The sequence below is a fragment of the Cnephaeus nilssonii genome (assembly GCF_951640355.1).
Source record: "Cnephaeus nilssonii genome assembly, chromosome: 3".
NCBI classification, from domain to species: domain Eukaryota; kingdom Metazoa; phylum Chordata; class Mammalia; order Chiroptera; family Vespertilionidae; genus Cnephaeus; species Cnephaeus nilssonii.
Window position 1 is genome coordinate 88,706,364 of NC_137074.1, and position 15,990 is coordinate 88,722,353.

General features: G+C 38.0%; 1 protein-coding gene across 7 annotated transcripts in view; it reads right to left on the minus strand.

Annotated features, from left to right (window-relative positions):
• CADM2 (cell adhesion molecule 2) overlaps positions 1-15,990 on the minus strand; it is a gene marked incomplete at its 5' end in the record, with an annotated part of 1,250,256 nt that overhangs the window by 415,482 nt on the left and 818,784 nt on the right. The gene's annotated exons all lie outside the window — the stretch shown is intronic.

The window sequence follows — 15,990 nt, forward strand, 5'->3', positions numbered from 1 at the left end:
GCATCTTGGAGTAGATAAGGTCTAAACTAGAGATAGAGGCCAGTGAAGATGGTTACCCCAGTCTCCTTTACTCTCCCTGTTACATCATGTTTCTCTGGCTCACACTTACTGAAAGTTTCCCCTGGAACATCAGTCTCATTCTTATTCTCTGCCTTAATTCCCATCTCACAACTGATCCAACATAGTTGGCAAGAAACCTGACTTCTCACTCTTCAATTCCATGTACGATCCTATATAATAAAAGCTTAATGTGCTAAGTGTCTGGTTATCCAGTTGGCCATTCAACCAATTAAAGCGTAATATGCTAATGATATGGTAAGGCTGTGCAACTGCTTGCTATGATGTGCACTGACCACCAGGGGGCAGACAGTTAACTGGTTGACCAGTCACTCTGCCGTGCACTGAACACTAGGGGATAGACACTCTGACCAGTAGGTTAGCTTACTGCTGGGGTCCGGCTGATAGGGACTTTGTGAGACTGACCAGACATGCCCTGGAGCCCTCCTGCGGTCCCTCCCTGGATGACCAATCTCTCATGTCCCTCCCTGGTTCCCATTGTGCACTAGTGGGGTCCCTCGACCAGGTCTGCACCTTCTTGTAATCTGGGATCCCTCAGGGGATGTTGGAGAGATGGTTTCGGGCTGACGGCAGAACGACCAGTCACTATGATGCACACTGACCACCAAGGGGCAGAAACTCAACACAGGACCTTACTCCTGGTGGTCAGTGTGCTCCCACAGGGGAGCGCCGCTCAGCCAGAAGCTGGGCTCATGGCTGGTGAGCACAGTGGCGGTGGCAGGAGCCTCTCCTGCCTCTGTGGCAGTGCTAAGGATGTCCCTGGGGCAGGGAGCAGCCTAAGCCATTAGTCAGACAATCCCCGAGGGCTCCTGGACTGCAAAAGTGTGCAGGCCAGGCTGAGGGAACCTCCCCAAGTACATGAAATTCGTGCACCAGGCCTCTAGTAACAATTAAGTCTTTAACATAATATTGCACTAGTCTTTTCTCATTTTTGGTGAATTCTTGTGATTTTAGATTTTATGTTTCTGATAGCTTTGGTATCCCCAAGTACAATTGTTTATGTAGAAAATAATGATTTTCTTTCCTTTCTGGTCATATAATATTAAAGGTACAAAGAAACCAGAAGTGCCCTAACTGGTTTGGCTCAGTGGATAGAGCATCGGCCTGCAGACTGAAAGGTTCCAGGTTTGATTCCAGTCAAGGGCATGTATCTTGGTTGTGGGCACATCCCCAGTAGGAGGTGTGGAGAAGGCAGCTGATCAGTGTTTCTCTCTCATTGATGTTTCTAACTCTCTATCCCTCTCCCTTCCTCTCTGTAAAAAATCAATAAAAATATATTTAAAAAAAAAAAGAACCCAGAGGTCAGTTGTTAGAGCTGTCAGAAGCTTCATGGATTCACACCATAATAAACATTTCTTCCAAATATAAACTCTTCAACAATGATCCCATTCAAAACATCACCTTAGTTACCATCCTTCAATATTCAATTATATATTTTCCCTTTTTAATTTTCTTTATATTTGCTTAGGAATTTTTAAATTTATGTATATACTAGTGGCCCTGCACATGAGTCCGTGCATGAGTAGCTCACAGCTGCTTGCTTCAGCTGGCTGCCCAGCCCACCATAGCTTGGAGCTCTCTGCTACACATAGCTCACTACCCCGCCCTCCTTTAGCTCTCCCCTGCTTATAACTCACTATCCCACCCTCCTCTAGCTCTCCACCACTCATAGCTCACTGCCCCACCCTCCTGTAGCTCTCCACCTGCTGTGTCACCCTCCTGTAGCTCTCTGTTGCAGGTAGCTCATTGCCTCAACTTCCTGTAGCTCTCCACAGCTTGTAGCTCACTGCCCCACCCTCCTGCTGATCGGTCGTTATGCGTCGTGGTGTCACGACCATTTTTATATTACCTCTTTATTATATAGGATTTTCCTGTAACCTGTAGCACCCATTTCTTAAGACTAGGGATTCACTGAGTTTCTATTTTTTTTTTTTTTATTGCACTCTTAGCTTACTTCCATACAGTACACAAAAATAAATTCTCGACAAATATCTCATTCATTATATCTGAACATTCAAATGACATTATAGATAGAACAACTAGATAAATATTATTAATGACATAAACTTGTAACAAGTAATAAAATAAAAATATATTCACATGGCCTGTGGGTATTGGGCCAAACTGGCAGTCCAATGCCTCATGCAGCTCCTGCCTGCCACTTGACTCATCCCGGCCCTGCTGCATCTGCTGCTGCTGCTGCTGCTCAATGGGCTTGCTGCTGCTCTGCTACGGTCTCTGGGCTGCAGCGACCAGCCATGAGCCAGGTGTCTGGTGCCTGTCGGTCAGCTGAGCGGGGCTCCCACTGTGGGAACGCACTTGCCACCAAGGGAAAGCTCCTGTGTTGTGCATCTGCCCCCTGGTGGTCAGTGCACATCATAGCAACCAGTCAACTGCTCGTTCAGTCATTAAGTCAACCGGTTGCTTAGGCTTTTATATATATACTACAGGCCCATTGCACAAAAATCCGTGCACTAGGGGGTCCCTCAGCCCTGCCTGAGCCATCTCACAGTCCGCAGTCCTCAGGAGATGTCCTACTAAGGGCTTAGGGAGTGGGCCTGAGCCATAGTCAGGCCTCCTTCTGCGGGAGTCGACCGGGCCGACCAATCAGGGGATGACCCCCATCACCCTGCCATTGCTGCCTGGGCTCCCTTTGCGGGAGGCAAGGACAGGGGATCAGGAGATGGTGCCCCTTCCATCACCCCACCATTGACGCCCGGCCACTCTCTGCAGGAGGCGACCAGATCGGCTGATCAGGGGACGGTGCCAGCCCCCCACCATCGTTCCTCTGCCACCTCTGGTCGCCACTCCCCCCATCGCTGTTCCCTCCCTCTGCCCACTGGCACGCACCTTGGCTGGCCTGGCGCCACCTACTCACTGGCCCCGCCCCCCACCAACTGGTTGTTCAGATGTTGAGTCAATTTGCATATTACGCTTTTATTATATAGGATGTAGATATAATGTAGATATAAAACAATTTAACATAGGTGTTTTAATCAGCAATCGATTATGACAATACATAAACACTGTCATAAAACTGAAAAAGTGCACTCAATGTTAGTCTACATCATCAGAAGTGTCCTATGTGGGCATGGCCATGGATGGTCCCATGCCACTATTTATTGTGCAGACAACCCTTGAAAGTTTTGTATAATCTAGGATGTCACATTTCTAAGGTGGTTAAAGAGGGCAAGGGAGGATGTTGTTCATATGATGCACTGGATGACTAGGAAAGGTTAAATCAACTGGGATTGTCTAATTTGGAGAGATAATATGCTTGAAAAGAAAAAGCAGTTTTCATGTTGTGGAAGGATCATGTTGTAGAAGAAGAAGAATGTATGTACTTTATGAACAGACTATTATAGGTGTAACTTGGTTCCCTGGGAAGACATTACATATCAGCTCAATATAAGAAAGTTGGCCCTAACCGGTTTGGCTCAGTGGATAGAGCGTCGGCCTGCTGACTCAAGGGTCCCAGGTTCGATTCCAGTCAAGGGCATGTACCTTGGTAGTGGGCACATCCCCGGTGGGGATGGTGCAGTATGCAGCTGATTGATGTTTCTCTCTCATCGATGTTTCTAACCCTCTCTCCCTCTCCCTTCCTCTCTGTAAAAAAATCAATAAGATATATTTTTAAAAATATATAAGAAAGTTGTTTCCAATAGTCAGTGTAATATCAATATGGAAGTTCCTGTGTGATTGAGAAATTGTTTCTGATGATATTACTAACGTCTAAATCTCACTACCCTGTCCTATACTGTAACAATCAAAACTGTATTTTAAATAAACAGATAAATTAAGATGTTACAAAGAAAGAAGATCCTTCACATTTTTAATTTCAAAACAAGATAACATTTTAAAATTATAGACATGGGTTCCTAAGGAGATCTTATTATCAAAAGTTTCATGAATAACATGGATAGCAGGACTCAGGAATTTTATCACAAATAAAATTCAAGGTTTCTATTGGGATTTGAGAGGGAAGTAAATGAGATGATCATTACACCCTGAGTCTAGATTTATATGATGTGAAACTAATTGATTTTAAGGGTGATGTAAGCTCATTTATTATAAAGGACAGAGACTCCATGGAATTAATGGGCTGTGTTTCAGTATTCAGGCAGGTAGGCCTAGTGCAACAGATCTATCAGTGGGAATCAGGAAGACGTCAAAGTGAGGCATCTGCTGTGGTTTCAATAGTCATGAGCGTCCCAGCAAGTGCTGGCTACTTCAGTGTAGATGTGTGCCAAAAGCCAAATTATACTACATCGTCTCTGAAAAGGAGAGTTTCTTTAGTTATCCAGTAAATGCTAAAAGCTTGATAGCAGTTACAATATGCAAAAATAATTTTTATTTAAGCCATGCAAATTATTCTTTCTTTCAACCATCCCCTACCATCAAAACGCGCATGTATAACAAGAAGAAGTTAATTCAGTTTGTTTTTTTTTTTAAGTCTCTTTTACCTTCAAATTCTGATAAAGGTAAAAGATGAAATTTTGGTCACAAAGGCACACCCTCTATGATTAATGAACAGATAGATGCATCTACTATATGGGTGGCTTTCTCTAACACTTCCCATGAAATCCTTTGTTAATTTAACCTACAGAGACATTCTGATGTGTCCATTTCTCCTTCATCATCTTCACCAATAAACAAAAACAAAAAACCTGTTAAACAACTACTCTACGTGAAGCACTAGAGAAAATACCAGGAGAGAGGTATAAAACTTATACTTCTGTCTCTGTGCTATGTAGTGAGTGAATAAAATGAGAATAAATACAGCAGAACATAAATGAATCACTTGGCCTCTAAAACCCAGTTCTCTAATCTCTGGTACAAACACACAGAGTACTTATATTCACTATTTCTTATACTTAATTTTCTCAAAAAACAAACAAACAAACAATATGCTGAAAAACAAAAGCCTTTTCCAAAGAAGTTAAATATCCTTATTTAAAGTTAAGCATGCATTCCTTATGGCTAGTGGAAGTTTGTGATTTGAAAAGTAAATAAATTCCTGAAATTCTATAAAATATCAATTAATGTTTATATACTAACAAGTAGAAGTGCTAAATATAACTTTAAAAATGAAAACTTGAAATATTCAAATCTGGATAACTATAAATTAAGAGCATCAGATTTGTTAAAATTTTATATATCCTTATAGTAAAAAGGGAAAATTGGTATGTAAATGCTTTTTCATTATTCTAGTAAAAGGTAGGGTTAAGTGTAAGATAAATAACCTGAAATTAATAAATGACCAACAAATATTTAGCAAGGTGCAAATAAAATCAGCTCTCTAGATATTTGCACTTTTGCTCTACTGAGGGCAAAACTGGAGAATTAAGTCAAAACGAGACTCAAACATAATTGTTTACTATAGGAATAAAGGACATGCATCTTTATATATATTGATTTCAGAGAGGAAGGGAGAGGTAGAGAGAGATAGAAGCATCAATGATGAGAGAGAATCATTGATTGGCTGCCTCCTACATGCCCATGCTCCCTACTGGAGCCTGCAACCCATGCATGTGCCCTGACCTGGGAATCAAAAGTGACCTCCTGATTCATAGGTCAATGCTCAACCACTGAGCTCCACTGGCCAGGTGGCAGGCATCTTCTATATATATAAAAGCCTAAGCGACCAGTCAACTGAAAGACTGAATGACAGGTCAGCTGGCTGCTATGATGCGCATTGACAACCAGGGGGCAGACACTCAAAGCAGGAGCTGCCCCTGGTGGTGAGTGCGCTCCCACAAGGGGAGCTCTGCTCAGCTGACCAACGGGTGCCAGACAGCAGAGCAGCGGCGAGCCTATGGAGTGGCGGTGGCAGAAGGCACAGTGGGGCCTGGGTGAGCAGGAGCGGCAGGCAGGAGCAGCAGGCAGCATTGGCCTGCTGGTTTTGACCCAATCCCCACCGGCTAAGCCAGGGGACCCCACAGGTTCATGAATCCGGGCACTGGGCCTCTAGTCTTTTTATAAACAGGAATTTGATACTTAAATACAAAAATTTCCCTTATGATGCTTGTAATTCTATTCACACAAATGACACAAAAGTAGAGCTGCTTTCTTTAATATCCTAAGAAGGATATTAATGTGGTTAGAAAGATTTTATGATGAACTTTTCAGGCACATCAATACAAATCATTCAACAAAATACTATTAAAAATTCTGATGGTTTCACTAGTTTACTTGGACATAGTGATTGCTGACAGACCATGACATCCATGTTCATCACAAACTGATGATTTTGCCTTCATCTATTTAAATGATCTCATTTTAATATTTCAAAAACCAAGAAACCATAGCAAGTAAGCTAATATTTTTTTTCTCAAATATTTCTATAGCAATTTTTCTTCTCTGCTTTATTTGTATTTATTTCTGGTGACTTATTTGCAAGGTACCTTAGAGTTTATGAGAAATTTCTATTTAGCCAATTGTATCATAGCTCAAATTTAAAACTCAATAATTCATTCTTGACACAGTCAAAACAAAATAAAAATAATAATTTCTATAAAGTTATTTGAACCCAAAACACAATATATAATGTAAGATAGTAAAAAATATAAATAATCTCAAAATATAAAATGAAATACTAATTTGGATGTAGTAATTAAAATATTTAGCTATATATTATAAAGTGTTTGCTTATTGATTACAATTTATTTATTTATTTATTTATTTTCTCCTCACCCTAGAATTTTTTTTCCATTGTTTTTTTTAGAGAGAGTGGAGGGGAAGGAGGAATGGGGAAGGGAGAGAGAGAGAAAGAGAGAGAGAGATGTGAGAGAGGCACATCAATTGGTTGCCTACCACATGCGCCCCAACCGGGACTGGGGATTGAGCCTGCAACTGAGGTACATGCCCTTGACCTGGAATCAAACACTGTAACTACTGAGAGAAACTGGAAAACAGGCCAGGGTTAATTACAATTTTTATAAATCACTAAAATATGTGCATATTTTAGTGAATATGTGAATATTTATCTCAATAAGGTAAATATTCAAAAAATTAGATATTCATTTCAAATTTTTATTGGCAAAACACTGGTTTTGATTAAAGAATTATCATTTCTTTCAGGTACTTAAGCCTACAATAACTTAGGACATCACAAATTTTAAAATCACTATGGGAAAACAGGTGGAACCTTTACATTTTCTTTTCATTCCTCTTCCGATCTTTTGTGGGTAATGGGAAAGGAAAAGCTCAGAATGATGCAACCCTGTCTACCTCTCCACCCTCATCTACCCCAGCTCCTCCTTTCCTTCGGGCTGCAGGCTCCGTCTGACTTCTTGGCTCATTTTCTCCCACCTATACCTCTACACTGGAGGCTCTGTCTGCTTTCCTCTGTTTATCTCCTCGATAGCCTTCTACTCTCTCTTCAGATATCACATCTGCTCCCCCCCACCCCCAGTTTTATTGAGATACATTTACTTTTAACACTGTGTAAGTTTAAGGTGTACAATATGATGGTGTGATAAGCATAAAAATTGCAAAATGATTAACACAATAAGGTTAGTTAACATCTCCATCGCCTCACATGCCACTTCTTTAAAAACCGTTTCTTGATCCTTCAGACAAAGCATATGCTTGTCAAAGCCTGGACAACTTTTCCTTCACCACACTGGTAATATGTTTTTTATTTACATTTTTGCAGGTGTATTTACATTGATTTGGTGCATTTTTGTTGCATGTTATTATTATCTGTCTCCCCTACTAAAATGTTATTTTCTAGAGCTCAAAATCCTTTTTATTTTCATTGACTATTGTTCTCAGCTTAACAGAATTCCAGCTCTTATTAGGAATTCATCAAATAAACTAATAACCCTGCAAAACAATAGGTTGCTCATATATAACCTACTTGAATTAAACTTAGGTGGGAAGGATCCCAGAATTTTTCCTTAGGTTTTCTGAGTAAAGTGATTCAATGACAAACCTGGCACAAAAGTCTTAATTAAAATATAACACCAAAAATTTCTGATTTAACATCCTCTTCTCCTTACCTCACTCATCTCAAAGAAAGTATAGGGTGTAGCAAAATTAATTCAGGTTTAAATCCACTAGTAACCTAGAGTAGGAAATACGCTGTCTTACTTTCTTCCTCTCCCTCTCTCGTCCTCCATATTTCCTTCTTTCCTTCCTTCCTTCCCCCTTCCTTCTTTCCTCTCTTCCTTCCTTCCTTCCTTCCTTCCTTCCTTCCTTCCTTCCTTCCTTCCTTCCTTCCTTCCTTCCTTCCCATTAATATCCTAAGCATATATAAGCCCTTTGTAGAGAGCAGTACTGATATCTTTATAATTCCATACTTCCGTTTGGATTGGAGTTTCTTTAGATACTTCCTCTTCATATGTAGTAGATGAAAACTATTATTTTAGCGTTGGGGGAAGGATTCTTCTTTCTTTTTTTTTTTGTAATTTTTTCCCCTCCTACAGCACTCACTTCTCAGTAATCTAGATACATTTCTGAGCAAGCACACTGTAACCTTGCTGAATTTATCTATGAGAACACCCACATAAGCTTGAAATTAGTATGCACCTGGAGACTACCCTATTTTTCCTTCTTAATCAGACCTTTAGGTAGATAGTCAGTGTCTTAGAACACAGTAGACAGAATTTGCAAGTTGAGTAATGTTGGCTCACAGGGTGCATTCTTTTACACTTGGGAGAGAAATCATGACTAAGTGACAGTGAGGTTTTACTTCCATGCTGCTAACCTCCTGTCCCTAGTACACAGGCAGAGGGCTTTCTTGGGTAATGGGATGGGTTTGTGGAACACTTATCTCTTGATTCCTTGTCTGTGCCCTCAGGTCACAAGACAGACAATTTACATCAATTTACCTGACATTCTTTTTAACTCAAAGGCTAACAGTTTAGTCCCAGAAAGCCTGACCCTAAATGGTTTGATAAACAGTCAGGCAAGAAATACTGCATTAACACAGTTCTTATATTCAGGCAAGAGAAAAAACTACAGAAACATAAGGTATACTAGTACTCTACATTCTTTCTTCTTTTAGCATGCTTTTAATCTGACATTAGTGCTTACTTGTAAAATCTGATTCAATTTAGATTAAATAAAGAATAAAATTATGTGTATTTTCTAAATAATCTAGCATTCAGATTGTATAAACCACTTCTGTCAACATGTCAAAAAAGGAGAGGTATTTTATAGCTCTTTATGTTTATGTCATAAATTCAGAGGATCTAAAAATCAACTGAATTAGCAGCTAAATGAAAATTTTAATTGTAAAATTTTTATACATAAAAATTATCAGACATTCAAGGAATTAGCTCATCTTTTGTCTCCCAAAGGATCTAAGTTATATGTCACTTTGAGAGACTACTATTTGAATAATTAGAGTAGAGGTTTATTTTGACCTATCTACTGGGTATTAGTGTTATCAGATTGGGATCCTTTAGCCCATAACATTAAGAAAACCTAGAAGTAAATTTTGGAGTCATGTAGATTTTACTTGCTTGTTCATTTTTCACTTGACTTATTTTTGATGAACTCTATGAGATTTTAAACTTATTGTTCCATACTAAATTTCTGCTTCATTTGTTCAATAAATGTTTATTTATTGAACACCTACTGTATGACAGGTACTTTAGGAGGTTTTGTGGAAACTACAGTGACCCGGAGAGAAAACTTTTGAATTCAAAAGCTTATTTTCAAGACAACATACATTTTTAAGTAGTAAGAGAAAATCAATCAATATATAAGATAATCTCAGGTAGTGCTGTGGACTATGTTTTTCAAAACAGGAAATATTAGGCTATAGATGATAATGAGTGGTGCTAATTTAGAAGAATGATCAAAGAATGCAACTATGAGGACATAAATTGTGAGTGAACCATATATGTATCCTAGGGAATATTTTTCATGCATAGGGAACAGCAAGTGCAAAGGACTTGAGGAAGTGAATCATTTTACATATTCAAAGAAGTAGGGAAAAGATCAGTGTAGCTGATGTGGATTTTGAGGAGGAGGAGGGAAAAGTAGCAAAGGATGTCAGATAACGTAGGGTCTTGTAGACTTAAAGGCAGTGGGATGCAGTAGAAGAGGGGCTGGGAGTTATCCAGGTTCCATTGCTCATTCCAGTCACTTGTCAAGTATTTACCAAATAAAAAATTTGAAATAGGAGTCACTGCCTTTGAAAAAGAGAAGAGAAGGAGCCACTGTATCAACTAATGATTAAATTACTAATGTTTGAAAATAAGTTGTCTGTTCTCCTATAAAAATTGGACAGTGCTAATTATCAGAGAAAGAAATAACTTACAGTCTATTTCTCTCCTATCCCCATACCAACATGCACAAACTTTAAAATCAAGCAATGGACATTTATTATTTTAGTTGGTCTTTGGAATTGCAAGCTACAGAGGTTCATTCATGTTGCTCTAAGTAATGGGAAATTTATTATGTAAAGGGAAAACACACGTGGTTTAATAGAAACACTGATAGGGGCAGATTCTTCCTTCTATGGGAGAAGCATTATTCAACTCCAGAAACTGGCAATTCTTGTTTAGCAAAGCACTTTAATGCTCAGTTTGGTAAGAAAGGTCATACCTTTAATACACTTAGCCTAACTAAATAGGACAGACTGACTGGCACAAAGATCACTGAATCACTCTGCCATGAAAAATCCCATGTCAGGCTTGCAAGCAGAGGGGGGAAGGGTATCAGTTCATGGATGAGAAGCAACTTAGCTTAAGAAAGGCAAGAGCAGAGTAAGAATGGGAGAAAGAACAAGGACCAAAACAGAGCTGACCACAGTAGTCACCCCAGTGTTCTGCTATGGAGAGTGGCTCTTTCCATGTCTCTCTTCTCTTTCTAAATAAACATTTTCCTTATCTCTCTCCTTTATATCATACTAGAGGCCCGTTGCACTAAGATTCATGCAAGAATAGGCCTTCTTTCCCCTGGCTGCTGGGACCGCCTTCGCTCCAACCCAGAGCCACCTTCTGCCTCTTGCCTTGTTGCATCAATTTGCATATTCCCTCCTTAATGGCTGTGGGCGTCACCATCTTTGTCACGGAGTTATGGTCAATTTGCATATTCCGTCTTTATTAGATAGGATGTATCTGCCACAGAGTTAACACTCCCCACAACTTCAAATCACACATGGCCATCATGCGGAACTCTTTTTTAATGTTAACATTTAATGTTTAGCTTCACTGTTGTTGATTTTTACTCTCAGTGCTTTTTTTGTGTGTGCAAATTGCTAAGACACTGAGTTTGATTGGCTTGGATTTGAGCTGAACTATGAAGAAATGATGGAAGGTAGTGAATGACTAAAGCTTAGAACTGAAAAGAATAGAATAACAAAATGTCACTAGCAGAACACAAAACAGAAATTTAGAAATCATATTTAATGAACACTGAGCGAGACATAATTTTAGAATAAGGGTTGTGTTTGGGACACTTGAGATTGGAAAAAGGAAGGCAATTTAAGGCATACTTCCTACTTCTTTATAGAAAAAAAGGAATATACATGTTATTCTATAATTTATTTCTTAGTTGACATCTCTAGAACTAAAAAAAAAATAGATTCATTTTTAATTAGGAAAAGTAATTCATAGGTGAACAGGAATCCAAGAAGGCTTATCAAGTGTGTCACTCCTTTGCATACAGGATTCACTGAGGCCATATTTGTGGGTTCTGTATGTTCTCCACTAAGAACAGAAGTAAGCTTGTAACATAGCATTGGAAATGGGGAAAATTAGTGTTGGAAATGCCCTAGAGAACATCTAACCTAATCCTTTTATTTTACAGATGAGGAAACTAAACCTGGAGGAGAGTGTCTGAGTTTACTGGGGCCACAGTTTATTGAAATTGCAGCTGAAAAGAGAATACAGGAGACTTCTGTCCCATGGCAGCATTGCCATTATACCATGTTGCTACCCCATCATAACGGTATAAACTTTAGCAACAACAATAACAACAGAAGTAATCAATATATTAAACATGTAATCTGTGATGTTTGTATATCAATTGTATATATATTTATTCCTAGGCTTGGGAATTTGCTAGTCTAGGGATGTATGAGAGAAAGGTATACTACCCAATATTCTATTCTGTCTTTTAAGTTTTACTGTTGATTCTACATCTCTCTGTTCTTTGAAATTTCTCTAAAAGATTTAGGCATTCACATTGTGTTGAGGTTCTTTAGGCAAAAATTACACATCACTCTTATTTTGTGATCATCAAAATTGCTTTTTAACTGACCAATGCTCATATTTTACAAATGCAAGAAAAATTGTGTTCGTTTTTTGAAAAAAATCTCTCTACTTTGTAGCTGCATATTCTTTATGTTCAATACTTCCAAATGCCAATTACAAAAAGACCTTTAGCCTTTTGCTGCTCTTTTAAAAAATATTGAATTTATTAGGGTGAGATCGCTTAATAAAGTAATATAGGTTTTAGGTATACAAATCTATAATACCTCATCTGTATATTGTATTGTGTATACCCCAAGTTAAGTCTCATTTCATCACCATTTATCCCCTCTTTACTGTCCTCTCCCTCCCCCTACTCCACTTTCACTCTGCTAATCACCATACCGTGGTCTGTGTCTATGAGGTCTTTTTTCTTTGTTTAATGCTTTCACCGTTTTCACCCAGCCCCCAACACCTCTCTCCTCTGACAGCTGTCAGTCTGTGCTCTGTATCTATGAGTCTGTTTCTATTTTGTTTATTAGTTGATTTCATTCATTAAATTTTAAATATAACTGAAATCATATGGTACGTATCCATTTATTACTGGCTTATTTCATTTAGCATAATACTCTCCCCACTCATCCATGCTGTCACAAAAAAGTAAGATTCCTTCTTTTCTATGGCCCAGTAGTGTTCCATGGTGTAAATGTACCACAGCATTTTATCCACTCATCTACTGACAGGCACTTGGGCGGCCTCCAAATCTTGGCTATTGTAAATAATGTTGCACTGAACATAAGGGTGCATATATTCTTTTCAATTAGTGTTTTCGGTTTCTTCGGACATATTCCCAGGAGTGTAATCACTGGGTCGTAAGGCAGTTCCATTTTTAATTTTTTGAGGTCGATCTATACTGCTTTGCACAGTGGCTGGTGCTCTTTACATAGAGTGAAATGCATCAAGAATTTTTCACATGTGCCAGTTTTACTTCTTTATACCAGAGATAATTGTTTCGGCCTCAGGGAAAGAATGCACTTTTTGCTGCAAATGATAGCAGCAGAACCATCTAAGTAAAAAATGAACTAGTTGTGAAGTCTTATGTTTCTTTATCTTATCAATTATTGAAGAAAAAAAATTTCCTTAGCACATGGAAAATACTAAAAATGTCAAGATAAAATGATGCAAATAAAGTTGAAGGTAGGAATGGGTACAGTAAACAAGTTTGAAGTTAAAAAGCTCTTTAATGCATGAGACAGAGAATTTGTCAACCACATTTACATTGTATCTGGATAAATTATTTCTCTTTACAAACAATAAAAAGGAAAACTGAATTTTACTATCTGGGGAAAAGTTGAATCAAGTCTATGATCTATAAAGTACACATCCATTTCTTCCTAGAGAATTCAATGTAGCTGACTTTTACAACAAGAATAACCAAAGGCATTGTACAGAATCAAAAGAACATAAAGCACATGTTATTTGCACTTCAGATGGATGAGTTATACATTACCTTATTCATGTAAAAAACAATAAACTTATTTGTACCTCAACACCAGGCTTATTAGAGTATTTTGCTTGGGCACTAGAACAACATGATCAGTCTTTTCCATTCTCAGGGAAGTTGATGGTAAAATGTGGTGCTTAATATCTTTGTCATTTTCTGATTTTGCTATCAGAAAGAGGAAGGTAGAAAGCCATAGTTTGTGTATGGGAGGGATCACCTCCCACTACTGGCCATCATTATCAATAAATTGTTGATTTTCTAAGATTTTTAAAATATCAAAATATCCAAAACTTTCAGTAAAAAGTATTTCACATTTAATTTGTTAGCACTCTTCATAGGCAAAAGATTGTTCAAGGTCTATTATGACACAATATTGTCAATATATAGTTAGGATAACTTGGCCTTGAACTATAGAAGAATGGATAATATCAGTTAAGATTTATTGTGCAACAAGTATGGACAGAGATGCTGTGCTTATATCTTACCTTCATCATGTCATTTAATTTCTACTACAATCATATGAAGAAAGTTATATCATAAGTCCCATTTTATAGGTGAGGAAATAAAGACATAGAGAATTAAAGTTGAGGTTACTTAGGTAGTAAGAAGGTATGATAGATAACAAATCCCTTTTCCCTCACTGGTCTTGTGCCTGACTTGAGTAGATTTAAGGCATTTGGGGTGATATTAGAAGAGTAGTCTTTCCTAAAATCAGAATATTCCCTTAGCCATCACTGGGACCTATTGAGAGAAAATTGAAAGAAGGGATCCAGATTTGCTTGGTGTCTCCTGGATGATGTCTTTAAGTATACAAATTGTGTGCTTCAGAGGAGAGAGCTCTTTACTTACATTGATTTTACCTCAAGCTACACTTTCCAAAATGGCAACCTCTAGCCACCAGGGCAATTGAGCGCTTAAAATGTGGCTGGTCTGAGGGAATGCGCTGTAAGTGAAAAACCATAATAGATTTTGAAGACTCAGTACTAGAAAAAGAATATAAGTTGTCTCTGTAATAATTCTCATATGATTACATGTTGAAATGATAACATTTTGGATACAATTGAGTTGAATATTTCATTATAATTAATGTTGTTTTCTAAAAATACTTTTAAAAATGTGGCTACTAGAAATTTAAACTTATATTTGTGGCTCACATTATTTTTTATTGTGCAGTGCTGCTCTAAAGTGCTTTCTTCCAAGCCTCCTGCTTTTAAGAGATTTAAGAGAGTTATACTCCCTGTCTGCTTCTATTATGATTTTATGAGGTAACCAGTATCTAAAATAGATTTTTCTGCTCTAAGAATGCAAGAGGTCTTTTTATTTCCACTTCATCATCTTGTAATCTCCTGTTTATTTACTATAATTATCACTAACCTCTATGACAAAAATATATGTTTAATCATTCTAAAAACATTTAATTTTTATGACTTAGAATCATCAGTCACTCTATCATATGCAAAGTAGTATAAGTTTGCTCATAATCTGTACTGGTTCTTTGTTATTCACTGAACGAAAGTTGCTACTTAAAATGCATTTCTAATAACAGTTATCCAAATGTGCATATATAGTAGAGAAAAAAAACAGATTAATCCCAAGGTTTAATGCAGGATAGATAAGAGAGCCTATGTAGCATATGTAAACCTGATAGGACATCTTGGGGCTGAACATCACCATAGATTGGATAACCAAAGTTGCAACAATTGTGCATTTAGATGAAGGAAGCTTGGAAGAAAGCACTTAATTTCCTCTTGGAGGTTACAAAAGTCAAAATTTTTATTTCATTAATTAAAGGTCAGAATCCCATAACTGAACTTAATTGAGAAGACTGGGATACATTGAGAAACTAGGAGACAATCATATAACAGTTGGTGAGAATGAGAACTATAAAATTTTAATAAAAAGTAACAGAGAGGTACAACGTAATAAAAAGTTTGAAGTGAAATACATTAAAACTGCTACTTCACCACCAAACCAGCAATGCCAGAAATCCTAAAGGGACTTGTGTAAGAAATAGAAATAGAGAGAGAAGGAGAAACACAGACATAAAAGATAAAAATGACAATAAACAGATATATATATCTGCCTAAGGGACCATCCAATCATTTGACCTTCTAACTGGTAGCTATGGCATGCAATGACCACCAGGAGGCAGACACTTAATGCAGTAGCTGCTGTGACGCACCCAGAAACAGAGGAAGGAGCCTGATTCCAGGGTTGGGTAACCCAAGAACAACTCTCTTGCATTCCAGTACCCCTTGT